Below are 27,033 nucleotides of genomic sequence, written 5' to 3' on the forward strand. Positions count from 1 at the left end.
TGGAGCCACAACCCCTCTCAGTGCGAACCTGTGGGAATTAACGATCCGGGGCTTAGGTGCATGCTCCAGCCACCGGCCCTCACCTCCACCGCCGATCTCGGCCGCAATGCAGTCCTGTTTCAAACTGGCAGCACGGGATTCTGGGGAAGATGGCCTTCCTCTCCTACACACGCAGCGGTGGGTAACAGCAGCTGCAGGTAAACGTTTCGCCGCTTCTTTGTCCACCTCAAGCTGCGCACATACCTCGGAGCTCCGGGTCACGCCGGTGGGGAATTTTCCCTTTTTTCCCTGGTCCGCGGTGCACGGCCCTACAGCAGCCGCGGCCTCGATTTTCAGGCTGCCCGCCCACAGTTCGAGTCATTGGCCGGATTACTTCGGGCAGCTTACGGCTTTCCAAAAAGTCACTTTACTCAGCCGCAATACATCTGTGGGACGCAGGATCTGCAGCATCGGGGTCCGCAAGTGTTCCGCCACCCGTGGGCAGAAGTAGCCTCCTCAACAGCTTCCCATATGCACGGATTGTATAAGGATTAGGTCCCGGCCAGCAGAGCTCACTCACAGAGCGGCCATTCCGCTGCGCGGTAGACCACGCCCCCCCAGTAGGAAAGGTACTTGATTCAACTTGGTTGTGGAGGATGCAAGCATCACTAAGCTTTCTTTGGAACAATAGAGGAACAATAAAACTGGGTCCCCAGGAGCTGGTCTGTAGTGGTGTGAAATTGTTCGTTTCACTGCTGGGCAGGAGGAGGGCTTACACCAAGGTTCTCTGACTGCTACCACACCAGCCTCGTTAAAGGGTAAGGAGGGGTTTCACAGTAGATGAAGCTGACACTTCAGTCAGAATGTTAGGCCTGTATTTCACAGAGGGGAGAGTAAGCTGAAGCACTTCGATCTCCTTCGAAAGGATATGAAATTGACATTGATCCAACCCTGTCCCAAGGACTGGCAGAATTGGCAATTTTTGCCAGTCATTGGGACAAGGCTGAGTCAATTTCAATGTGATACCCATCCCACTAGCAATTTGGAGAGCCAAAAAGTGTGATGCTTCAGGGGAGCATTGGGGCTCAGTGTCATCAGCGTCCCCTTGGCCATCTCTGAACTACTGGCCCAATTTTGAGTCAAAAATTAGTGTGGATTATGTCCCAAGACGGACTTTGGACACTAGTGGCTTCTTACTATCTTTCTTCTTCCAGGAGATGATGAGCTTCTCTTCTGGATGTCCTCCTTTCGAAAGGTGCCTGTTGAGCTTCTTGATCTTGGGGAAGGGGGCATGAGGGGGTGAAGGTGGGCGTCCTAACATTGCGAGGATCAGAGTCTCGGCTGACATCCGAGGTAGCAACACCAACAAGGGATTCGCCTCAACCTCAAGAATCCCAAATGGTCCCATAAGACCAACAGGTGCATCAGAGGGGACTGCCACTCGCCAGAACATGTCCAGCATGAACTGCATTAAAAAAGGGTAGGAACTCTGGGTACACCAGCACCAGTAACATCATGGGTGCTGGGAGAGAAGGTGCCCTAGGGGACAATGCCACTAACTCTGGAGCGGTGGGAATCTTGGGCAAACAATGAGCAGGAGACTTACCTCTGGACTTTGGCCTTCTGTGGGAAGAGGAGTGCTTCTTTTTCTTCTCGTGGCATCTCTATAGGAGTGAAAAGGAGATCAAGCCATTGTTCTAGAACATGATACAGACCGCCCACGCCTTCTACGTTCCTCCTTGATGGCATTTGGATTAATTCAGCAACAGAGGTAACACAATGATGAGTCAAACCTCGATCTGAGGCACTGCAGACAATCTTCATGTTGTTCTGTAATGGGCATCTGCCCAGCATACCTGTGGCATGGTTTGACTACTTCTTTGGTGGGGATATATCCCTAGCACTGCACCAAAAACATTCAGAGAGCAAAAACTGCTTCATCTCAGAGCCGAGGAAAAAACCTCTGGAACTGCATCAAAAAGGACGGGAAAACAAAGGAGCTGTTGCCAGGGCGGGTGTCATTTGGCTCAAATTCAGTCATCACAACTCCATGTCCAGCTGCAAGACAGAGTTAGTCTCCCTACCGGGCGGCTATCTCAGATCTTTCTGGATCCAATCAGATGCCTGAGATATTCAAAGGTGAGGAATCTACAGGCAGAAACATCCATCAAAAATTATTTTAGATAGCTTATCTGCTACCAACCGAATGCCATGGAAGTAGAAAATTCTGCTAACAATATAGTGTGAGATTAACGTTTTGTTTGCAAGGACTAGGGAGCATTAGCCTGGGGCGCGATCGTGCAGCAGGAATGCCAGTTTTCTTTTTTTTTAAAGGGACATTTTGTTTTGGGGAGCGGCCCCTTGGGTAAGGGTCGCTCCCCTTGGGGGAACAATGTTTGTACTTAGTTCTGCCCCCCTGGGGGGGCAGATTGTGCCTCATTTAATTTTTTTAATGTATAGGTGGCCACTGGGACACCAGAGATTTTTTTTTTTCAAATAGCCATTTTGTTTCAGGGTCGCTCCCCTTGGGGGAAAAATGTTTTTTCTTTGTTCTGCCCCTTTTGGTGGGGCAGATCGATAAAAAAAAAAAAGTGTATCTATATGTGCCCACTAGGCTACCAGGGATGTCTTATTTTTTGTAAATGGCCGTTTTGTTTTGGGGAGTGGCCCCTTGGGCAAGGGTTTCTCCCCTTGGGGGAGCAATGTTTTTACTTTGTTCTGCCCCCCTTGGGGGGCATATCACCTTTAAAACAGTTATATTTATGTATAGGTGCACACTGGGCCACCAGGGATTTTTTTTTATGTCCTTTTTGTGTTTTGGGAAGCGGACCCTTAGGCAAGGGTCGCTCCTCTATTTGGGGGCAATATGTTTTGGCTGTGTCTGCCCCCCAAGGGGCAGATTACGCCCTTATTTTTAAATTGAAGTAGCCCACTAGACCACCAAGGATGCATTTATGAGGAGTGGCCCCTTGGGTAAGGGTCGCTCTCCTTGGGGGCATTGTTTTTGGCTGTCTGTCCCCGGGGGAGGAGGGGGGCAGATCTCACCATATTTATTTATTTAGTGGCCCACTAGACCACCATGGATTATTTTGTGGGGAGTGGCTTCTTGGGCAAGGGTCACTCCCCCTTGGGGGCAATGTTTTTGGCTGTCTGCATCCCCCTAGTGGGGCAGATCTCACCATTGTTTATGTAGTTGCCCACTAGACCACCAGGGATTAATTTGTGGGGAGTGGACCCTTGGGCAAGGGTTGCTCCCCCTTGGGGGCAATGTTTTTGGCAGTCTGTTCCCTCCCTAGGGAGACAGAGCTCACCATTATTTATTTAGTGGCCCACTAGACCACCAGGCATTAATTTGTGGGGAGTGGACCCTTGGGCAAGTGTCTCTCCCTTTGGGGAGCATTAATTTGGCTGTTGAGGGGCAGATCAGCGGATTTGTTTTTTATAAGGCCACTAGGCCCACATGGATTGTTTTTTGTTATGTTGGGGAGCTGCCCCTTGGTCCAGGGTTCCTCCCCTTTATGGGAGAATGATTGGGCCAACTCTGCCCTCTTTGGGTGGCAGATCAGCAGTATGTTTTTATGCCCGGGGGCAGAAGCCACTAGACACCAGGGTTTTTTTAATTTTGGTGTTGGGGAGTGGCCTCTTGGCCAAGGGTTGCTCCCCTTTTACGGAGGTGAATATTTTATTTATACTGTTAGGCCCACCTACCCCTTAGCTTGGTTGGTGGATTGTGTGTAGACAGGTGCATTATTTGCATATGTGATTGTAACGTTCGTTTCTCCATTGTATTCTAGTGTTACGGATTCAGCAGTGGTTGTTCTGCCGTTTTGTGTAATTGCATTTATTTGGTAAGAAAAACATTTTTGTTGTGTTTACTCCAAATGAGTATTATTGTCATTATTGTCATGCATGAATGAATTTTCTTGTAAGTGGTGTCATAATGGCAGCATATGTGTTAGTGTTCTGAGCATCAAATTCTTTGTGATGTGTTTTGCATTGTCTTATGTGTAATTTTCTTTTCCTATTCTTTTTTTAGTGGGATGTTCTTAATCCTTACTCTGTCTGTGCAGAGTAGGTGATGGTGAGTCTAGCTGCTTCTGGCAAGTGAGCGGTATAGTGTTGAAGTACATAGGTCTTTGTGCTAAAGCTACTTTTTGTTTTTTTCTGGTTTTTACAAAGGGTTTGTTGTTGTTGACTTGTTTGACAAGTTACCTTTATTAGTAAGCATTATGGCAAGCCGTAAAATGACTGCTCAGCTGGTGGTTGGTATGCTTCTTGAATCTTCCTCGGAGCAGGATTATGAGACTGACAGTGCGTCTGAGGGAGAGGTTGGAGGGGAAGATTCAGGCAGTGAGTTTTCTCTCCAGATGGAATCATCGGATGATGAAGCTATCAGTGAGGATGAAGCTACTCTCAGTGCAGATGAAGTGCTTGTTTTAGAGGAGGACACTGCTGTGCCGATGGTGCAAGAGGAATCTGGATTGCCGCCTAGGGCTTTAAGGCTTCCCATTGGAAGTGCTGGACTCTGGGTTGATCCTACATGATGCAGCTGGTGTTGCCTGCCTTTAGTGGTGATGCAGGGTGTAGAGTGGATTGTGAACATTTTTTGCCTATACTGTTTTTCGGTTGTTTATGGATGATGTATTTTTGGGTGAGATTGTTGAGCAGACTACTTTGTATGCTGAAAAGTTTTTTAGGAACAACAGTGCCAGACTTAGGCCCTACTCTAGAGCTACCCGGTGGACTCCCACAAATCTGGAAAAGATGAAGAAGTTTTTGGGTTTAAACACAGCACTAGAAAGTTCCCTCATAGCCTATATATTTTATACATTTGAACATTGTTCATATCCTTTTCATAAACCTTCAAAACACAACAGTGACACATATAATTTACTGATTCTTCTTTTTTTATTATTTATTTTATCATCACTTGTTATCTCTTTCTTTAAACTTATTATATTCTTTTTTTAATTTTTTATAAATATAACATTCTTCATATAGATATTTAGTACATGGTTTATCTCAATTCCACATGTTACATAAACTTTTCAATATTTCATTACTACAAAAAGATACATGGCAAAAATACAATAAATACTATCACACTACAATCACTCTAATTCATACACTTTCACACCAACCACATGCATCCATTATCTGTACACAGTAAAGTGTGTTATATGACAGGAAAAACCTCTGTGATAACTAGAACCACAGAATGTTCTACAGGGTTCCACGCAGGGTCGACGCGTGTTTCGGTGGGTTTGGTATAGAACCACCTTCTTCCTCAGGACCTATGCAGATACTCACTCCTCACTTTCAAACACTAGGGGATAAAGCACCATAATTTACAAAAAAATACACATTAAAAGTCCAATATTAGTTCAAATACTGCAGTTCGACCTGATCATTAGAAAGTAGTCACTCTGTCTTCCCAAATATTAATTATTGTGGGGTCGAAGTTGGCTTGGTAGGTATCTTCTTGGGCTATTCGGGGCAGGTAGATGAATAAACAAGAGATTCTTCACATACGATTTCATGTGCTGACAAAAAACCTTTTCGCCGTAGAGTGCAGTCTTCAAAATATATGGCGCTGACATTAAGGTTGCCAGTTATTTCTATTCCTTAGTTTCAAGAGATATAATTCTTGCATCCACACTGCCCGATAAGTCTCACGCAACCAAGTTTTTGGGTTTGACTTTATTGATGGGCTTGATAAGGAAGCCGTCCATGGCTTCATATTGGTCTACCAGTCCCTTGATGGCAACGGCCATATTTCCTGCAATTATGACTCGTAATCGATATTTACTTTTGCTTCGGATGCTGCATTTTTTTTTTTATAATGGTTTGGCGTTGCCATGAGATCACACTGTCAGGACTATGATTGCAGTAGTAGGAACCAGCCGTAGATTGACAACTAAGAATAGTGTTGTTAAGGTGAAAACATATTCCCGTTGGAAGAAAAGACACATTATCTCTTTAATTATGCTCAAGCAGTGTATTCAGTTATTACGAGACCCTCCACAAAAGATGGCCGCTGCTGTGGACTCGACACGCAAAGGAGCGAGCAGTCTAGTGTCCGAAGCCTCGCGACTTCGGAAACGCTCAACGGGTGCGAGTTCCGTTTGAACTACGCACTTCAACTGACTTCGTGAGGAGACAAGTTGGTTTTCCTCGCGTTCGTTGGTATTTGGTTTAGACTTCAACCTTCGGTTCATTAGGAACGAAATTTCAGTTTTCGGAGCATTCAGAGGTAACAAAGGTACCAATATATCGCATGCGCAACGTGGGAGTCGACGGACTAAAAACAAAGGTGTCTGCTGCCGAGCTGTCAGGTTTGCTACAGTGTTGCCAGCCAGCGCGTCTCCACAAGGTACTGTTCAATATAATTTGTGAAACCAGGGAGAGTCAAGTTTGCTTCAGCAAGGTGAAGATAAAGCATACGAAATATCTGAGTTATTCATTCTAAGGTGTTACGAACTTTACAGAGGAAACTTCGAAAACATCAGTATTTTCCAGTTTGAGAAACCAACACAATCTTGTACAGTTGATTAAAATAGGTTCACTACTTAATAAGAGACTAAAACGGGTAAGAGAGTAATAGCAGCAGCTTGATAGTGCTAGTTTAATTGAGACCAATAGAATAACAATATTTACCCTTGCAGGTGCTGTAACATAACCAAGAAGTAGTTATTCAGCATACCTACACAACTAAATACCAGAGAGAAGCAATAGCCAAGGTCGAAATGGTAAACTCTATGTAACAGTCAAATAATTGTTAACAATATCATACATGTGCATAGTTGTTTATGAGTTTTGTCTCCTATGCAGGAGCTGAGTGTACCCAAACCAGAGAATTCGTGGGGCACAGATTAGCAGACTCCTAGGCCACGAGGACTACAATTCTCGAGCAAGGCTGTCTCTCTTTTTCACTCCACTTCCCCTTTCCCCTCTGCTTCAGTTATTGCCTTGAAGTCTTTTCGGGCGGTGGCTGGGGTGGAGAGGCATTGGGAGCATCGTCGGCTTCGGTGGTGTTGGTGCCAGCGCTCATCTGATTAGTTTGACAGATTGAAGTGCCACCCTTTCCACCTGAGCCGCGATGGCGGAGGGGTTTGATCTTAAGACTCTGGCTGGGATCCTAGATGGGTTGCAAAGCCAACTAACACAGTCTACTGAAGACAATAGGGCTTTGCGAGAAGAATTAAAAAGGTCCCAACAGGAAACTCATTTAATAAAAAAAAAATGGAAGAACTCCTGACAGGTAGACTTTCTGACCCTGGTCGTAGTTCAGCGGCTGAGGCCGCAACTCAAGTAATCCACTCAGTTACACCAGTGGTTCCCTTGGCTAATCCAGAGAGATTTGGGGGTGACCCACATAAGGGGCAAATCTTCCTCACACAGTGCTCCTTACATTTCCTCTGTAGGTCAGTGGTTTTTAAGGAAGATCAGGTGAAGGTTGCGTTCATGCTGTCCTACATGAGTGGTGATGCGGCGGCGTGGTCGATGCGCTTGATATCCCGTGACGACCCAGCCTTGTACAATTTTAAACTGTTTAAGAAAGAATTTTTGCGAATTTTTGACAGGAGAACCGCAGAACAGGCCACCGACAATGAGTTACTGGATCTAAAACAAGGCAATCGGGAGTTAATAGCGTACATTCCACAATTTAACAAACTGATCGTAGAAACGGAGTGGCCTGCAAGTAAACGTTCTGCAATATTCTATCGGGGTCTTAAGGATGAGTTAAAGAATGCTCTGGCGCAGATTCCTAAGAGGCCCCAGGAAATTTCAGAATTGATAGACTTAGTTCTGCAGCTGGAACATCGATCATCTGAAAGAAAGTCTGAGAAGAAAACAGATTTTCCGGACGTTCTACCCGCGATTGGATCGTGTGAAGTCAGACTCTGTTCGGTCAGAGCACACGTCCAGTGAGGAACCCATGCAGATTGGATCCATCAGAGGTCCACTCACAAAAGAAGAGAGGGAGAAAAGACGTGCAAATAACTTGTGCATGTATTGTGGTGTCTCCGGCCATTTTGTCAAAGACTGTGTCAAGAAACCCAAGACCAATGCTGGTTTAAAAGACAAATCCCATCAGTAGGAGGAGTTGCTCTGGTGGGAAAAGTTGCAAATTCAACTCCAGTCATTCAGCAATTAATAAATACCCTTCAGTCGGCAGCGCCATATCTGACTGTGTCCTTCGTCGTAAGATTTGGAACAAAAATTGTAAATGGAGTGTCCGGTATGATTGATTCCGGAGCAACGGGCAATTTTTGTGATCTAAAATATGCGAGTGAGATGGGAATTCAAGCCATAAAGAAAAAGCATTGTGAAATGGTTAAGGCTGTTGATGGCACAAATCTCATGTCTGGACCCATAACCGAAGAGACAGAAATGTTGGAGTTAATCGGTCCACAAGATCATCGGGAGTTTCTTAGGTTCAATCTAATAGATGCTCCGCAATTTCAGCTAATCCTGGGCTTGCCGAAAATCGATTGGGAAAGAAGAACGATCGAGATGACTTCGGAACATTGCCTGCAGAATTGCTATTTGGATTGCCATCAGAAAACTCCTGGATCTCCGGCTTCAGAACTGGCACAATTAACTAACAGAGTGTGTGTCTTAGATGTAAAAAAAATTCCTGATGAATACAAGGATTTGGCGGGGGTCTTTGATAAAATCAATGCTGAAAAACTTCCGCCTCATCGTGAGTATGACTGTAAAATACATCTGGAAGCTGGAGCCAAACTGCCATGTAGTCGTATTTACGCGCTCACGGAAGCAGAAAATCAATATTTGAGAGAATATCTGGACGCATATTTGAAGAACGGATTCATCTGACCATCTCAATCTCCAGTGTCCTCACCTCTGTTTTTTCGGCCCAAGAAGGATGGAACTTTACGCACCTGCATCGACTATCTAGCTCTGAATTTGGTGACAATCAAGAATCGGTATCCATTACCCCTCATCTCACAATTGTTGGATCAAGTCAAAGGAGCCAAAGTTTATACTAAAATCGACTTAAGAGGAGCATACCATCTTGTAAGAGTTGCTGAGGGGCATGAATGGAAAACCGCGTTTCGCACCAAGTATGGCCTCTTTGAGTACCAGGTGATGCCGTTTGGTTTAAGTAACGCCCCTGCGGCTTTTCAACATCTGGTCAATGATGTCTTGAGAGAATTTTTGGACAGAGTGGCGGTGGTCTAAATTGATGACATTTTGATTTTCTCAGATTGTATGGAAAATCATGTTCAACATGTACGTTCTATCTTACAAAAATTGTGGGAGAACCATTTATATGTGAAACTGGAGAAATGTTCATTCCATGTCGAGCAAGTGGAGTTTTTGGGGTTTATTTTGTCGGCAGATGGTGTGGCAATGGATCCATCCAAAATCCAAGCTATTCAGGATTGGTCGTCGCCCCGAAACGTGAAGGAGATCCAAAGCTTCATTGGCTTCGCCAATTTCTACAAAAGGTTTATCCCAGATTTTTCTGCTAAGGTTCATCCAATCACTCAACTGTTGAGGAAAGGGAAAATCTTTTTGTGGTTAGAAGAAGCTGAAGAGGCATTTCAATTTCTAAAAAAGGCTTTTGTCTCTGCTCCTATTTTGATGCATCCGGATCCTGATCAGGTGTTTTTTGTTGAAACTGATGCTTTCGATTTTGCTACTGGAGGAATTTTGTCTCAAAGAAATAAAACGACCGGGCAACTTCACCCGGTTGCCCTCCGATCCAGAAAATTATCTGAAACCGAATTCAACTATACTATAGCGGACAAAGAATTGCTTGCAGTCAAGGAAGCTTTTCAGGACTGGCGCCACTACTTGTTGGGCGCAAAACATCGATTAACTGTGTACACGGATCATCGAAATTTGCAATTTTTAAAGTCGGCAAAAACTCTTACTCCTCGTCAGCTTAGATGGTCTCTATACTTTTCTGAATTCGATTTTGTAATCACGTTTAAGCCAGGCGTAAAGAACAGAAAAGCAGTTGCATTATCCAGAATGAATCAATTTGATGAATTAAGAACCCCTGCTGAGGAACCGATCATTCCGTTGGAAAAAATTATTGGGGCTATTCGTCTGGAAGATTTTGCTAAGGAGATTCGTGAACTTTGTCCTATTCAGGAGCTTGAACGATGGGCTGCGGATGATAATCGAAAGACAATCAGGAACGCATTACCATACTTTGAAGAGACCTTATATCTTCCTACTGCAACTCTGCAACAGAAGGCACTTGAAGGTTGTCATGACAATTTGTTGGCTGGACACAAGGGCGTCAAGAAGACCTTGAACTTGTTACAAAGACATTTTTGGTGGCCAAACATGGCTGCTCAGGTGGGTCAGTATGTCGCAACCTGTGAGTTATGTATTAAAAGCAAACCATTTAGACAGGCGCCACAAGGTCTTTTGCAGCCGTTACCCAATGGCCCAGGTCCTTGGCACACGGTGTCCTTAGATTTAATTGTAGACCTTCCACTGAGCCATGGGTACACTGCCATTTTGGTTTTGGTAGATACCTTCTCCAAAATGAGTCACTTCGTTCCAGTAGAATCAGTACCGACTGCTCCGCAGTTGGTCAAACTATTTAATCAACATGTAATTCGATCCCATGGTATCCCACAAGTGATAATTTCAGATAGAGGGGCTCAGTTTGTGTCCAGATTCTGGAGGAGTTATATGCATAGTTTGGGTGTTGACACACGATTTTCGACCAGTTTCCATCCTGAGACCGATGGGCAAACTGAACGAGTGAACCAAGAGTTGGAACAATATTTGAGACTATATTTACTGGAGCAGGAGGGGAGCTGGTCGGATTTGTTGTGGACGGCTGAATTTGCATATAACAATGCGGTACATGCATCTACAGGATTTACCCCGTTTTACTTGAATTATGGCCGTCATCCTAACCTTATGATGGGTAATTGTGATAACAAGATTCCCACTGTGTCTGATTGGATTTCAGAAGTACAAAGATCCTATCAAAAGGCTCAAGTTAATTTGTCCAAGGCTAAAATCTCGTACAAGAAGCAGTCAGATAAAAACAGACGAGTGGGAGCCAGTTTCGCAGTGGGGGATCAGGTTTGGTTGTCCACTAAACATTTAAAGCTAAAGGGTAATAGGAAGTTTCAGCCACGGTTCATTGGGCCATTTAAAGTGATTAAGTTAATAAACCCAGTAGCAGTCAAATTGCAGCTTCCGATAAAATTGAAGATTCACTCAGCTTTTCACATTTATTTGCTAAAAAAGAATCCTCCCAATGTAAGACTCACAAGTAAAGCTATGGCGGTCAGAGTAGATTCTGAAGAAGAGTATGAAGTTAGTCAAATTTTAGACTCTAAAATCTCTAGAAATAAACTGTATTACTTGGTGGAGTGGAAGGGTTACGGTCCAGAGGAGAGATGGTGGGAACCTGCCACCAATGTACATGCACACAGATTGATAAAAAAATTCCATGAGACTTACCCCACAAAGCCTCACTTGGGAGGACCCCCTTTGAAGGGGGATACTGTCAGGACTATGATTGCAGTAGTAGGAACCAACCGTAGATTGACAACTAAGAATAGTGTTGTTAAGGTGAAAACAAATTCCCGTTGGAAGAAAAGACACACTATCTCTTTAATTATGCTCAAGCAGTGTATTCAGTTATTACGAGACCCTCCACAAAAGATGGCCGCTGCTGTGGACTCGACACGCAAAGGAGCGAGCAGTCTAGTGTCCGAAGCCTCGCGACTTCGGAAACGCTCAAAGCGTGCGAGTTCCGTTTGAACTACGCACTTCAACTGACTTCGTGAGGAGACAAGTTGGTTTTCCTCGCGTTCGTTGGTATTTGGTTTAGACTTCAACCTTCGGTTCATTAGAAACGAAATTTCAGTTTTCGGAGCATTCAGAGGTAACAAAGGTACCAATATATCGCATGCGCAACGTGGGAGTCGACGGACTAAAAACAAAGGTGTCCGCTGCCGAGCTGTCAGGTTTGCTACAGTGTTGCCAGCCAGCGCGTCTACACAAGGTACTGTTCAATATAATTTGTGAAACCAGGGAGAGTCAAGTTTGCTTCAGCAAGGTGAAGATAAAGCATACGAACTATCTGAGTTATTCATTCTAAGGTGTTACGAACTTTACAGAGGAAACTTCGAAAACTTCAGTATTTTCCAGTTTGAGAAACCAACATAATCTTGTACAGTTGATAAAAATAGGTTCACTACTTAATAAGAGACTAAAACGGGTAAGATAGTAATAGCAGCAGCTTGATAGTGCTAGTTTAATTGAGATCAATAGAATAACAATATTTACCCTTGCAGGTTCGTTAACATAACTAAGAAGTAGTTATTCAGCATACCTACACAACTAAATACCAGAGCGAAGCAATAGCCAAGGTCGAAATGGTAAACTCTATGTAACAGTCAAATAATTGTTAACAATATCATACATGTGTATAGTTGTTTATGAGTTTTGTCTCCTATGCAGGAGCTTAGTGTACCCAAACCAGAGAATTCGTGGGGCACAGATTAGGAGACTCCTAGGCCACGAGGACTACAATTCTCGAGCAAGGCTGTCTCTCTTTTTCACTCCACTTCCCCTTTTCCCTCTGCTTCAGTTATTGCCTTGAAGTCTTTTCGGGCGGTGGCTGGGGTGGAGAGGCATTGGGAGCATCGTCGGCTTCGGTGGTGTTGGTGCCAGCGCTCATCTGATTAGTTTGACAGATTGAAGTGCCACCCTTTCCACCTGAGCCGCGATGGCGGAGGGGTTTGATCTTAAGACTCTGGCTGGGATCCTAGATGGGTTGCAAAGCCAACTAACACAGTCTACTGAAGACAATAGGGCTTTGCGAGAAGAATTAAAAAGGTCCCAACAGGAAACTCATTTAATAAAATAAAAAAATGGAAGAACTCCTGACAGGTAGACTTTCTGACCCTGGTCGTAGTTCAGCGGCTGAGGCCGCAACTCAAGTAATCCACTCAGTTACCCCAGTGGTTCCCATGGCTAATCCAGAGAGATTTGGGGGTGACCCACATAAGGCGCAAATCTTCCTCACACAGTGCTCCTTACATTTCCTCTGTAGGTCAGTGGTTTTTAAGGAAGATCAGGTGAAGGTTGCGTTCATGCTGTCCTACATGAGTGGTGATGCGGCGGCGTGGTCGATGCCCTTGATATCCCATGACGACCCAGCCTTGTACAATTTTGACCTGTTTAAGAAAGAATGTTTGCGAATTTTTGACAGGAGAACCACAGAACAGGCCACCGACAACGAGTTACTGGATCTAAAACAAGGCAATCGGGAGTTAATAGCGTACATTCCACAATTTAACAAACTGATCGTAGAAACGGAGTGGCCTGCAAGTAAACGCTCTGCCATATTCTATCGGGGTCTTAAGGATGAGTTAAAGGATGCTCTGGCGCAGTTCCTAAGAGGCCCCAGGAAATTTCAGAATTGATAGACTTAGTTCTGCAGCTGGAACATCGATTATCTGAAAGAAAGTCTGAGAAGAAAAAAGATTTACGGACGTTCTACCCGCGATTGGATCGTGTGAAGTCAGACTCTGTTCGGTCAGAGCACACGTCCAGTGAGGAACCCATGCAGATTGGATCCATCAGAGGTCCACTCATAAAAGAAGAGAGGGAGAAAAGACGTGCAAATAACTTGTGCATGTATTGTGGTGTCTCCGGCCATTTTGTCAAAGACTGTGTCAAGAAACCCAAGACCAATGCTGGTTTAAAAGACAAATCCCATCAGTAGGAGGAGTTGCTCTGGTGGGAAAAGTTGCAAATTCAACTCCAGTCATTCAGCAATTAATAAATACCCTTCAGTCGGCAGCGCCAAATCTGACGGTGTCCTTCGTCGTAAGATTTGGAACAAAAGTTGTAAATGGAGTGTCCGTTATGATTGATTCCAGAACAACGGGCAATTTTTGTGATCTAAAATATGCGAGTGAGATGGGAATTCAAGCCATAAAGAAAAAGCATTGCGAAATGGTTAAGGCTGTTGATGGCACAAATCTCACGTCTGGACCCATAACCGAAGAGACAGAAACGTTGGAGTTAATCGGTCCACAAGATCATCGGGAATTTCTTAGGTTCAATCTAATAGATGCTCCGCAATTTCAGCTAATCCTGGGCTTGCCTTGGTTATCAGAGCATAACCCGAAAATCGATTGGGAAAGAAAAACGATCAAGATGACTTCGGAACATTGCCTGCAGAATTGCTATTTGGATTGCCATCAGAAAACTCCTGGATCTCCGGCATCAGAACTGGCACAATTAACTAACAGAGTGTGTGTCTTAGATGTAAAAAAAATTCCTGATGAATACAAGGATTTGGCGGGGGTCTTTGATAAAATCAATGCTGAAAAACCTCCGCCTCATCGTGAGTATGACTGTAAAATACATCTGGAAGCTGGAGCCAAACTGCCATGTAGTCGTATTTACGCGCTCACGGAAGCAGAAAATCAATATTTGAGAGAATATCTGGACGCATATTTGAAGAATGGATTCATCTGACCATCTCAATCTCCAGTGTCCTCACCTCTGTTTTTTCGGCCCAAGAAGGATGGAACTTTACGCACCTGCATCGACTATCTAGCTCTGAATTTGGTGACTATCAAGAATCGGTATCCATTACCCCTCATCTCACAATTGTTGGATCAAGTCAAAGGTGCCAAAGTTTATACTAAAATCGACTTAAGAGGAGCATACCATCTTGTAAGAGTTGCTGAGGGGCATGAATGGAAAACCGCGTTTCGCACCAAGTATGGCCTCTTTGAGTACCAGGTGATGCCGTTTGGTTTAAGTAACGCCCCTGCGGCTTTTCAACATCTGGTCAATGATGTCTTGAGAGAATTTTTGGACAGAGTGGCGGTGGTCTACATTGATGACATTTTGATTTTCTCAGATTGTATGGAAAATCATGTTCAACATGTACGTTCTATCTTACAAAAATTGTGGGAGAACCATTTATATGTGAAACTGGAGAAATGTTCATTCCATGTCGAGCAAGTGGAGTTTTTGGGGTTTATTTTGTCGGCAGATGGTGTGGCAATGGATCCATCCAAAGTCCAAGCTATTCAGGATTGGTCGTCGCCCCGAAACGTGAAGGAGATCCAAAGCTTCATTGGCTTCGCCAATTTCTACAGAAGGTTTATCCCAGATTTTTCTGCTAAGGTTCATCCAATCACTCAACTGTTGAGGAAAGGGAAAATCTTTTTGTGGTCAGAAGAAGCTGAAGAGGCATTTCAATTTCTAAAAAAGGCTTTTGTCTCTGCTCCTATTTTGATGCATCCGGATCCTGATCAGGCGTTTTTTGTTGAAACTGATGCTTCCGATTTTGCTACTGGAGGAATTTTGTCTCAAAGAAATAAAACGACCGGGCAACTTCACCCGGTTGCCTTCCGATCCAGAAAATTATCTGAAACCGAATTCAACTATACTATAGCGGACAAAGAATTGCTTGCAGTCAAGGAAGCTTTTCAGGACTGGCGCCACTACTTGTTGGGCGCAAAACATCGATTAACTGTGTACACGGATCATCGAAATTTGCAATTTTTAAAGTCGGCAAAAACTCTTACTCCTCGTCAGCTTAGATGGTCTCTATACTTTTCTGAATTCGATTTTGTAATCACGTTTAAGCCAGGCGTAAAGAACGGAAAGGCAGATGCATTATCCAGAATGAATCAATCTGATGAATTAAGAACCCCTGCTGAGGAACCCATCATTCCGTTGGAAAAAATTATTGGGGCTATTCGACTGGAAGATTGTGCTAAGGAGATTCGTGAACTTTGTCCTATTCAGGAGCTTGAACGATGGGCTGCGGATGATAATCGAAAGACAATCAGGAACGCATTACCATACTTTGAAGAGACCTTATATCTTCCTACTGCAACTCTGCAACAGAAAGCACTTGAAGGTTGTCATGACAATTTGTTGGCTGGACACAAGGGCGTCAAGAAGACCTTGAACTTGTTACAAAGACATTTTTGGTGGCAAAACATGGCTGCTCAGGTGGGTCAGTATGTCGCAACCTGTGAGTTATGTATTAAAAGCAAACCATCTAGACAGGCGCCACAAGGTCTTTTGCAGCCGTTACCCAATGCCCCAGGTCCTTGGCATACGGTGTCCTTAGATTTAATTGTAGACCTTCCACTGAGCCATGGGTACACTGCCATTTTGGTTTTGGTAGATACCTTCTCCAAAATGAGTCACTTCGTTCCAGTAGAATCAGTACCGACTGCTCCGCAGTTGGTCAAACTATTTAATCAACATGTAATTCGATCCCATGGTATCCCACAAGTGATAATTTCAGATAGAGGGGCTCAGTTTGTGTCCAGATTCTGGAGGAGTTATATGCATAGTTTGGGTGTTGACACACGACTTTCGACCAGTTTCCATCCTGAGACCGATGGGCAAACTGAACGAGTGAACCAAGAGTTGGAACAATATTTGAGACTATATTTACTGGAGCAGGAGGGGAGCTGGTCGGATTTGTTGTGGTCGGCTGAATTTGCATATAACAATGCGGTACATGCATCTACAGGATTTACCCCGTTTTACTTGAATTATGGCCGTCATCCTAACCTTATGATGGGTAAATGTGATAACAAGATTCCCACTGTGTCTGATTGGATTTCAGAAGTACAAAGATCCTATCAAAAAGGCTCAAGTTAATTTGTCCAAGGCTAAAATCTCGTACAAGAAGCAGGCAGGTAAAAACAGACGAGTGGGAGTCAGTTTCGCAGTGGGGGATCAGGTTTGGTTGTCCACTAAACATTTAAAGCTTAAGGGTAATAGGAAGTTTCAGCCACGGTTCATTGGGCCATTTAAAGTGATTAAGTTAATAAACCCAGTAGTCGTCAAATTGCAGCTTCCGATAAAATTGAAGATTCACTCAGCTTTTCACATTTCTTTGCTAAAAAAGAATCCTCCCAATGTAAGACTCAAAAGTAAACCTATGTCGGTCAGAGTAGATTCTGAAGAAGAGTATGAAGTTAGTCAAATTTTAGACTCTAAAATCTCTAGAAATAAACTGTATTACTTGGTGGAGTGGAAGGGTTACGGTCCAGAGGAGAGATCGTGGGAACCTGCCACCAATGTACATGCACACAGATTGATAAAAAAATTCCATGAGACTTACCCCACAAAGCCTCACTTGGGAGGACCCCCTTTGAAGGGGGATACTGTCAGGACTATGATTGCAGTAGTAGGAACCAGCCGTAGATTGACAACTAAGAATAGTGTTGTTAAGGTGTAAACATATTCCCGTTGGAAGAAAAGACACATTATCTCTTTAATTATGCTCAAGCAGTGTATTCAGTTATTACGAGACCCTCCACAAAAGATGGCCGCTGCTGTGGACTCGACACGCAAAGGAGCGAGCAGTCTAGTGTCCGAAGCCTCGCGACTTCGGAAACGCTCAAAGCGTGCGAGTTCCGTTTGAACTACGCACTTCAACTGACTTCGTGAGGAGACAAGTTGGTTTTCCTCGCGTTCGTTGGTATTTGGTTTAGACTTCAACCTTCGGTTCATTAGGAACGAAATTTCAGTTTTCGGAGCATTCAGAGGTAACAAAGGTACCAATATATCGCATGCGCAACGTGGGAGTCGACGGACTAAAAACAAAGGTGTCTGCTGCCGAGCTGTCAGGTTTGCTACAGTGTTGCCAGCCAGCGCGTCTCCACAAGGTACTGTTCAATATAATTTGTGAAACCAGGGAGAGTCAAGTTTGCTTCAGCAAGGTGAAGATAAAGCATACGAACTATCTGAGTTATTCATTCTAAGGTGTTACGAACTTTACAGAGGAAACTTCGAAAACTTCAGTATTTTCCAGTTTGAGAAACCAACACAATCTTGTACAGTTGATAAAAATAGGTTCACTACTTAATAAGAGACTAAAACGGGTAAGATAGTAATAGCAGCAGCTTGATAGTGCTAGTTTAATTGAGACCAATAGAATAACAATATTTACCCTTGCAGGTGCTGTAACATAACCAAGAAGTAGTTTTTTTTTACTTTTCTTTTTTTAGTTCACAATACACTTTATTCGATTTGGTTAAAATCATAAAAGCCAATAAAAACATAGTAATATTTACAATTTAAAAAGGACATACAGATTTTCCGGATGTGCAACACTTTAGACAGTCATGAATAACGGAACAAAAATATCAACAATCAAGTTACAACGTTACCCTTTTTAAGTCTCGACCTTGATTCTAAATGCAGCGACTAAAAAGCTAGCTACAGAATATGTGATGAAGATATTACCTAAAGACTGTAAGTACAACATGGCAGGTCTAACTTGTATAAAACCGGCATCCTTTAAAACAGGTACTAAGTATTTATTTATTGGCTCCCTGAAAAAACTGCAAAACATTATAAAGTGCAACGTGTCCTGTGTTGAAAATTCATCACATTTACATGGGGCTCCGGATTCTGGCATGCTCCAAAGGTGGAAGCAGCCCAGCACGTAGGGAATCTGGTTAAATCTAAATTTAATAAGAAGATGTCTGTGTAGTGGTTTGCTAACAAAGGTAAGATAAGGCGCTATGGAAGGGGAGGATAGCAACATATAATGTGATCTTACTGATTTTTTAGTCAACTTGTCTTCCTCCCGGGCTAACCTTGCGTTCTCCATAAAATATTTTTTAGCCCATTTAATATCTTCAACCCTGATAGAAGATGGCAGGTTAAAAAGGCCTGGGCGTCCAAGTTTTTCAAACGCCAGGCGCACGTATTCTAACCAGGGAATTTTCCTCCTTTGATCAAGGGACATGACATCTTTCAAAATAACATGATTGAGGGATAATTCTTCATTCAACCATAACTTTAACCAACACGTTAAGGGAGCCAATTTCAGCTTGTCAGAGATATAATCTAGACCCAACTCTGCATGCAGTGAAAAAGTCGGTGTTGATTGAGGAACAGAAAGTAATCGACGAAGGAATTTATTTTCAGCCCTTTGTAGAAGATCATAGGACAGGTACCCCCATAGGGGCGCGCCATATGTGGCTATAGCAATACATTTCGCGTTATATATTTTTAAAATGGCCTCCATTGGTCTGCCTCCCAGCCTGTTTGCAAACCCTACGAGAGCTGAGGCAGCTCTGGTCATGGCCAGCTTTTTTATCATGATCTGTGGACCCCAGGTGCCCTTTTCATCAAAGGTTACGCCCAGATAGGGGAACGATGTTACTTGGGACACAACCTCACCTTTACAATAAAGGGACATCGTTTTATGCTTCTTACGGGACACCACCATAGTATGGGACTTCTTGGTGTTGATCTTAAGGTTTAATTGGTCCATAAAGTTGCCAAATGAGTCAAGGAGGCATTGGAGGCCCACCTCGGTTCTGGCTATCAGGACAGCATTGTCCGCGTATAGGAGAGCTGGTATTTTCCTCTCTCCTACACGCGGAACGTTCCCCCCCCCCCACGGCCATCAGGTGTTTCTCAAGCCTGTTTATATAGATCGTAAAAAGGAGGGGGGCTGGAGCCCTGCCAAACCCCTCTTTCCGATCTAAAACAGGTGGTGCACCTACCCTCTTTTGTCACTCTCACTTTGGCGAACAGGTCCTGGTGTAGAGAGGCTATAAAATTCACCAAGGAGCCGTCCACCCCCATCTCCAGCATAACTGGCCATAGTTTTGCCCTATTGACCATATCAAAGGCCGAGGAGAGGTCCATGAATGCAAGAAACAGAGACCCCTCCTTGGCGACCGTATACTTAGAGATCAATAGTTGCAGGTTGAGGCATTGGTCCACGGTTCCCCTCTTGTCCCTGAAACCGTACTGCAGGTTTGACAGTCCCTCCCCCTTCTTGATGTTTTCTCTCAGTTGGAACAATAGGACTCTGCCCAAGATCTTAATCGCAGAGTCCAGAAGGGAGATGGGCCTGTAGCAACCTGGGTCATCGCGGTGGCCCTTTTTAAAAATTGGTACGATGACCGCGGTTGCCCAACTTTTGGGAAAAATGTTCTTATTGGCTGCTCTAAAGACCTGACTTAGGACACCTGCCCACAGTTTAGGATCGGACATATAAAAATCACCAGGCACCCCGTCCGGGCCTGGGGCTTTCCTTTTAGAGGTCTCTAGGATAGCCCCTTCTACCTCTCCTACAGTGAAGACCAATGGGGCACACGCCAAGGGTTCCCACCTTTCAGTTTGATTGGTCATCTCACCAGAACCATAAATTGTGCCAAAGTGGGATAGCCACTTATCATCGGGAATCACACAATCCATGGGACAATTGTCTGACTCTGAGAGAAATGGTTGATTCACAGTGGCCCAGAACAATGAGCTATCCCGGACAACTACTGAAGAAGTTAAATTATCCCAGGCTGCTTCTTTGAGCGCTTTTTTCCTCCCAGTAATGGATGCTTTATATACTCTTCTTGCTTCTGAGATTTTATCCCTGTCTCTCGGGCAACATTTGAGTGCCTTCATGAGTGACCTGTGGGCTTTTGAGCACTTGTCATCAAACCACCTGTGGGGTTTAGGGGGACCATGGGTGCAATTAACAGTTAGAGCGGCCGAGACCTCCAAACAAATTAATTCGAAGCTACTCATAATAGTTTCGACAGGTGTGCCGGCCTCCTGACAGATCGCTATATGGGGCCCAATCTTTGGTGAGATTTCCTGCATGAAATTCTCAGGGACCACGTTTGCCCATTTCAATCTGCGTCCTTGATCTATAGGACGTACTGACGGTCCCGAGACAACCCCTCGTAGCTTAGTGTGCAACCATTCCGCCCCGTGTGTCACTAGCAGGACAGGATTGTGGTCACTATAGGCTACAAAAAAAGCGTTGTATTTCTTGACTCTAGATAAAATGCCCTGTGACACAAAGATGTAATCTACTATGGAGCCGGTGGATGTTCCCTTAAAAGTGACTGTCCTTTCACCTTTCTCCGTGATGTTTGCTTCAAGCAAGTTATGCAGTGCCATTAATTCCTCAAGGGCTTCCCCCCCTTTAGAGTGTTCAAAATGTGGCACCTGGTTATAAGGTAGATCTTCCCAGTCTTCAGTTCCACATAAATCATCATTGCAAAGATGTACATTAAAATCACGTAATAAAACCAACTCGAACACAGTGTGATTATTTAAACTATACAATGAGAGAAAATTATCCAGTCCAGCCAGATGTTCACTTTCAGTAGTTCTCTCCCACGCGTTATAGAAATTAATAAAAAGAATGGTGCAGGCTGGTGAAACAACCCATTCTATGGCTAGGAGATTTGGTGAATCGCAATGGATCTGCCTAAAGCTGCCCTTCAGTTTAAGGGAAAACATGGACATTAAACCCCCCTTGGCTCTGCCTGATCGACTTGGGACAGCAGGTGTAGTGAAGGTAATGAAACCGTCCACCCAGAAGTCAGGGGAGCTATCCCATGTCTCCTGGCAGGCAATAATGTTGTGTGCCCTAATAAGCTCCAACCAAGATGTGTCGGTCCTTTTAGCTCTTAGGCCTGCAATGTTCCAGCTAATAATTTTGCAGACATCTATAACTGTAGGTATATCGGACGCAAGACTTGTATTGCGTGTAGGGGCTGGCTGTCAATCCAATTCCTCTATGTCTGAAAGAGGAGCATAACGGTTGGTCTGGGTCACTGTCATAAGGTCATTACACAAGGGCTCTGGCGCCTTGACGGCGTGATGATGGGAGACAAAATACTCCCAGGGGTGGAATATGACCGTGTGCTGGGCCTGTGTCCGCTTGCCCAAGTATGGTTAGTCTCCCTGCGACTGGGAATGCGAGTATGCCTAGGTCCCCATGCCGGTGGAGAGGGCGGGTAAAAATACCCTAACGGTACTGGTCTCAGGGACTCCTCGCTGGTAATATTAGAACCGTCCCAGAACAGTCTATGGGCCGTGTCAGGGATGTTGAAATTTACAATGACACAATTGCCCTTAATGTGTTTGTCCCTTTTCCCAATCCATCTTACCCTGCGAGCAAAAATCACATTATTAGTAATATCAGAGCCACCACTGCATGTCCCCGCACACCAAGATTTTGCTTTGTTAACGAGGGACGTTGAAGATTCCACCACCCCCTCTAATAATGGCGGAACGCCCACAAATACAGCCACAAGCGGGGCTGCTTCTGGGGGTAGGTCAGTGGTTGGGAAACCGTGCTGTCTCTCCCGATATGTGTCACTCAGGTTTGGTTTACTGTCCATTGTCTGAGGTAATTGCTTAGGGTAGGTTAAGAGTGTTCTTTTTGCTGTTTGTGTTCCAGTCCCAATCAAGTCTTTAGTGTTCCCACCACTAGTGGACAAAGGGTTCGCCGAAACTGTGGCGTCTGGTGGTCCCATGTCCCTTGGAGCAGTGCCCCCGGCCAGCTGTAGGGATATGGTCGCAAAGTCTTTCACTAGCTTATCGACTAAGGAGCATTTAGCCAGCAACCCAGATAAACAGGTATTAAGAGTTTCCACGATATCCTTGGCTATATCCACAATTAGAGGCTCAATACGTGAGGTAAACAAGGATTCCAATTGATCGCCCAGTGGGTTCTCTATCAGTAAGGGTGTAGAGGGTATACCTCCTGTTTTCTTCCTCCTATTCCTCCTATTCGCGGTATGCTTTGCGCCATTTGCTTGTACAGGGGCGGGCTTAGAAACCAAGGGGGCCGTACTGCTGATAGGTGAGGATGACTCCACAATATTCGGCGCAGTAGTGGGTTTGACAATCAACACCTCGGGGTCCAAAGGAATTGGAGGCACCGCAACTGGTGAGAAAGTATGTGGCAAAGGTGACGTTGTAGGGAGACCCAGTTCGGATTCAGCGTGTGCTATTTCTTTGGTGAGTGCCCCCACCGCTGACGAAAGGTACGATAGTATGGATTCGGAATGAGTGGTAATTTTCGCTTTACCTCCCTGTTCAGGATGCGTCGTGCCTTTTCTTTTTCCCATGATGCGAGCTTAGGGGGGTGGCCCAGCCCTGCTTCCTCCTGCCCCGGACTGCCACAGACGGCCCCACCCTTGTCCCGGGCTTCTCCCGGCGCGTGCCCGCGCGCGTCCTGAGTGGCGGTGTACTGGTGCTGCCTTTATGCGCCTCCTGGCGCTGGTGAGGGCATCACTGGGGAGGGAGGAGCCCCCGGCGGAGCCAAGCCCGGCCGGGAACCTGGCGGAGCAAGGCCCGGCCCTTTGCTGTTGGTGCTGCGCCTCTACGGGAACTGTGCCCGTCCGTGTAGATTCAGCGTTTGTGTCCCCCAGAGCCTGCTGCTGGCGCTGCCTTTATGCGCCTCCTGGCGCTGGTGAGGGCGTCACTGGGGTGGGAGGGGCCCCCGGCGGAGCCAAGCCCGGCCGGGAACCTGGCGGAGCAAGGCCCGGCCCTTTGCTGATGGTGCTGCGCCTCTACGGGAACTGTGCCCGTCCGTGTAGATTCAGCGTTTGTGTCACCAAGAAGTAGTTATTCAGCATACCTAGACAACTAAATACCAGAGAGAAGCAATAGCCAAGGTCGAAATGGTAAACTCTATGTAACAGTCAAATAATTGTTAACAATATCATACATGTGCATAGTTGTTTATGAGTTTTGTCTCCTATGCAGGAGCTGAGTGTACCCAAACCAGAGAATTCGTGGGGCACAGATTAGCAGACGCCTAGACCACGAGGACTACAATTCTCGAGCAAGGCTGTCTCTCTTTTTCACTCCACTTCCCCTTTCCCCTCTGCTTCAGTTATTGCCTTGAAGTCTTTTCGGGCGGTGGCTGGGGTGGAAAGGCATTGGGAGCATCGTCGGCTTTGGTGGTGTTGGTGCCAGCGCTCATCTGATTAGTTTGACACACCCTGACAGTGACCATCTTTTTAAGATGCGGCCTGTTAACCCCCTGGTTGTCCATCCACTTTTGGAGTCTCAGAGAAAATTGTGTGGGATCTTGCTAGAGGACTGTTTAACAGAGGCCACCATTTGTACCTTGATAACTTTTACACTGCTATGCAATTGTTTAAGGAATTGTTCAAAGTGGACACTTTTGCTTGTGGCACATTCCGCTCTAACCGTAAAGGTTATCCAAAAGAGCTTGTTTGCAAAAAACTTCAGAGGGGACAGTGCAGGTCCTTGTTTAGTGATGAACTACTAGCTCTGGCATTTGTGGACAGGATGGATGTGTACATGCTGACTACCATCCATGATGAGAGTACTTCACCTGTGGCTGTTTGGGGTCAGATTGCTGAAGTGCGCAAACCTGTGTGCATTTTAGACTACAATAAGCACATGGGTGGTGTTGATAGAGTAGATCAGAGGTTGGAACCTTACACTGCTATTCGTAAGGCTTACATTTGGTATAAGAAGTTGGCCATCCAAGTCTTCAATTTAGCAACTTTCAATGCTTTTGTTGTGTTCTCCAGCGTCAAAGTTGACTTTTGTTCAGTTTCAGGAGTCTGATAGGCACCCTTGTTGTTGTGGAACAGGCAAGCGTTCCTAGAGTTGGAGTGGTGGAGGATGTGGCGCGACTGAAAGATCACTTTCCTGATTTAATTCCTCCCACGGCCAAAAAAAAAATCCCTGTAAGAGATTTAGAGTCTGCTTGCGAGGAGGTGTGCAGACGGACAGTCGTATGCACTGTGCCGATTGTCCTTCTAATCCTGGGCTGTGTGTGCCCACATGTTTCAGATTGTATCGCACTCGAAAGAGTTTTTGGGAGCAACCATGAGTCTAATAATGTACAGCCTGGTCTGTATGGTTTTATATAGTTGTTCAGTTTAACGTTTGGCAATAGAATGAGGTCTTTAGTTACTGCTGTTGTTCTTGTAGTTATAGTTTTGTATTTAGTTGCAATTGGTTCGTGTTTTCTTTCTTGTTTAAAAAAGATTTATGACGGTGTGCGTGGACTGGCGCTTGGCTGGCGGTGTGCGTGGACTGGTGAGTGGACTGAAGCTTGGCTGGTGGTGAGTGGACTGGTGCTTGGCTGGCAGTGTGCGTGGATTGGCGCTTGGCTGGCGGTGTGCATGGATTGGCGCATGGCTGGCAGTGTGCGTGGATTGGTGCTTGGCTGGCGGAGTGCAAGGATTGGCGATTGGCTGGCGGTGTCCGTGGATTGGCTCTTGGCTGGCGGTGTGCGTGGACTGGCGCTTGGCTGGCGGTGTGCGTGGACTAGCGCTTGGCTGGCGGTGTGCGTGGACTGGTGCTTGGCTGGTGGTGAGTGGACTGGTGCCTGGCTGGCGGTGAGTGGACTGGCGCTTGGATGGCGGCGTGCGTGGACTGGTGCTTGGCTGGTGGTGAGTGGACTGGCGCTTGGCTGGCGGTGTGCATGGATTAGCGATTGGCTGGCGGTGTGCGTGGATTGACGATTGGCTGGCGGTGTGCGTGGACTGGTGCTTGGCTGGCGGTGAGTGGACTGGCACTTGGCTGGCGGTGAGTGGACTGGCACTTGGCTGGCGGTGTGCGTGGATTGGCGCTTGGCTGGCAGTGTGCGTGGATTGGCCCTTGACTGGCGGTGTGTGTGGATTGGCGCTTGGCTGGTGGTGTGCGTGTACTGGTGCTTGGCTGGCGGTGAGTGGACTGGCGCTTGGCTGGCTTGGCTGGCGGTGTGCGTGGATTGGCACTTGGCTGGCAGTGTGCGTGGATTGGCGCTGGAGGTGTGTGAGTAGTGACTTGCTGCTGGTCACTACACACACTGCTAGCTAAACGCCACTCCTTGCAATCAATGAGCTGGTGTGGTTGCTGTGTCAGGAATGTGGGTGTGTGAAAGTGATGGGCACTTGAATGGCCCTGTCTGCTGGTATGTCTCTTGTAATGTGCTGGTCCTGCGGCTGGTGGTGTGAATGGTTTTGTATGTGTCACACGTATGAAAGGTATATGAATGGCCTGTAAAGTGGTTGCTGCCTTGTCGTGGCTTTACAGCTCACGAGCTGTGAGTCTCCAGTTATGTTAAATTTTTAAACCCCTTTTTTTAATATTTTCTGCCTCCTTGTTGTGTTGTGTCGCCACCTTGTCGGTGCGCCGGGACGCTCCTTCGCTGGAGCAGCTGTGCGCAGTACAAATATCACTAACATAACATAACCTAACAATGGTGCAGTTTCTCGTCCTTTCAATTATTAACAGTGCATTTCATTTTTGTGAAATCTCTGGTTAATACAACTGTATATACTAAACCATCACTCACTTTCGTGCCAAATCCAACCTTTATGTCTGTGTGCTTGAAGAATAGGTGGTTGTGCAGAAATATTTGTCTTTTCTGTCTTTCTCAAGCAGGGTGTACCTTGTCCCTTTTTGTGAATATTGTAATGTGTTGGTCACATATGAACGGTGTGTGCATGGCCTGTAAATCGGTTGGGGCCTTGCCGTGGGTTTACAGCTCACGAGCTTTGAGTCACTGGTTCAGTTTTTTGTCCTTTTAATTATTGACAGTGCATTTCATTTTTGTGAAATCTCTTGTTAATAACATTTTATACACTAAACCATCACTCCCCCTCGTGCCAAATCCAACCAGTATGTGTGTGTGCTTGAGGAATAGATGGCTGTGCAGTAATCTTTGTCTTTTTAGTCTCTCTGCCAAGGTGTACCTACCAACTGTAGATATTGTCGTAAACTAAACACCCATGGGAGTACATGGTGATGTCTCTCTTGTGGATACCAACACGTTATCTTACCCACAATGTCCTGAAAACTTCAAAATGTCTGTCACCTTTTCCTTGCATTATTGTGCCAAAATGTTCACGCTGCAGAAAGAAACAACAAATTTCCTACCCCCGCCTTTCTCCATGTTGCCTCAAAACGTTTGAGCCCTTGCCTGTTGCAGGTACTTGGGCCTCAAACATGAGTAAGGCACCATTTTTATCGGGAGACCCGGGGGAACGCTGGGTGGTAGAAAATTTGTGTCAGCCCGGTGATGCCACAACTTTCCCACACAAAAATGTGTGAAACAAGTGATTTTTTTCAGCTACATTGGAGGTTTGCAGGGGATTCTGGGTAAGGAAACGTTGGGAGATCCACGCAAGCCATACCTCCCTGGAATCCCCTGGGTGTCTAGTTTTCAGAACTGTGTGGGTTTGGTAGGTTTCCCTAGATGGCCGCCGAGCACGGGGCCAAAAACCCAGATGACCCCCTTGCAAAACCAGGTCA

Source organism: Lissotriton helveticus, chromosome 10, assembly GCF_964261635.1.
Source record: "Lissotriton helveticus chromosome 10, aLisHel1.1, whole genome shotgun sequence".
In the NCBI taxonomy this organism is placed as follows: Eukaryota; Metazoa; Chordata; class Amphibia; order Caudata; family Salamandridae; genus Lissotriton; species Lissotriton helveticus.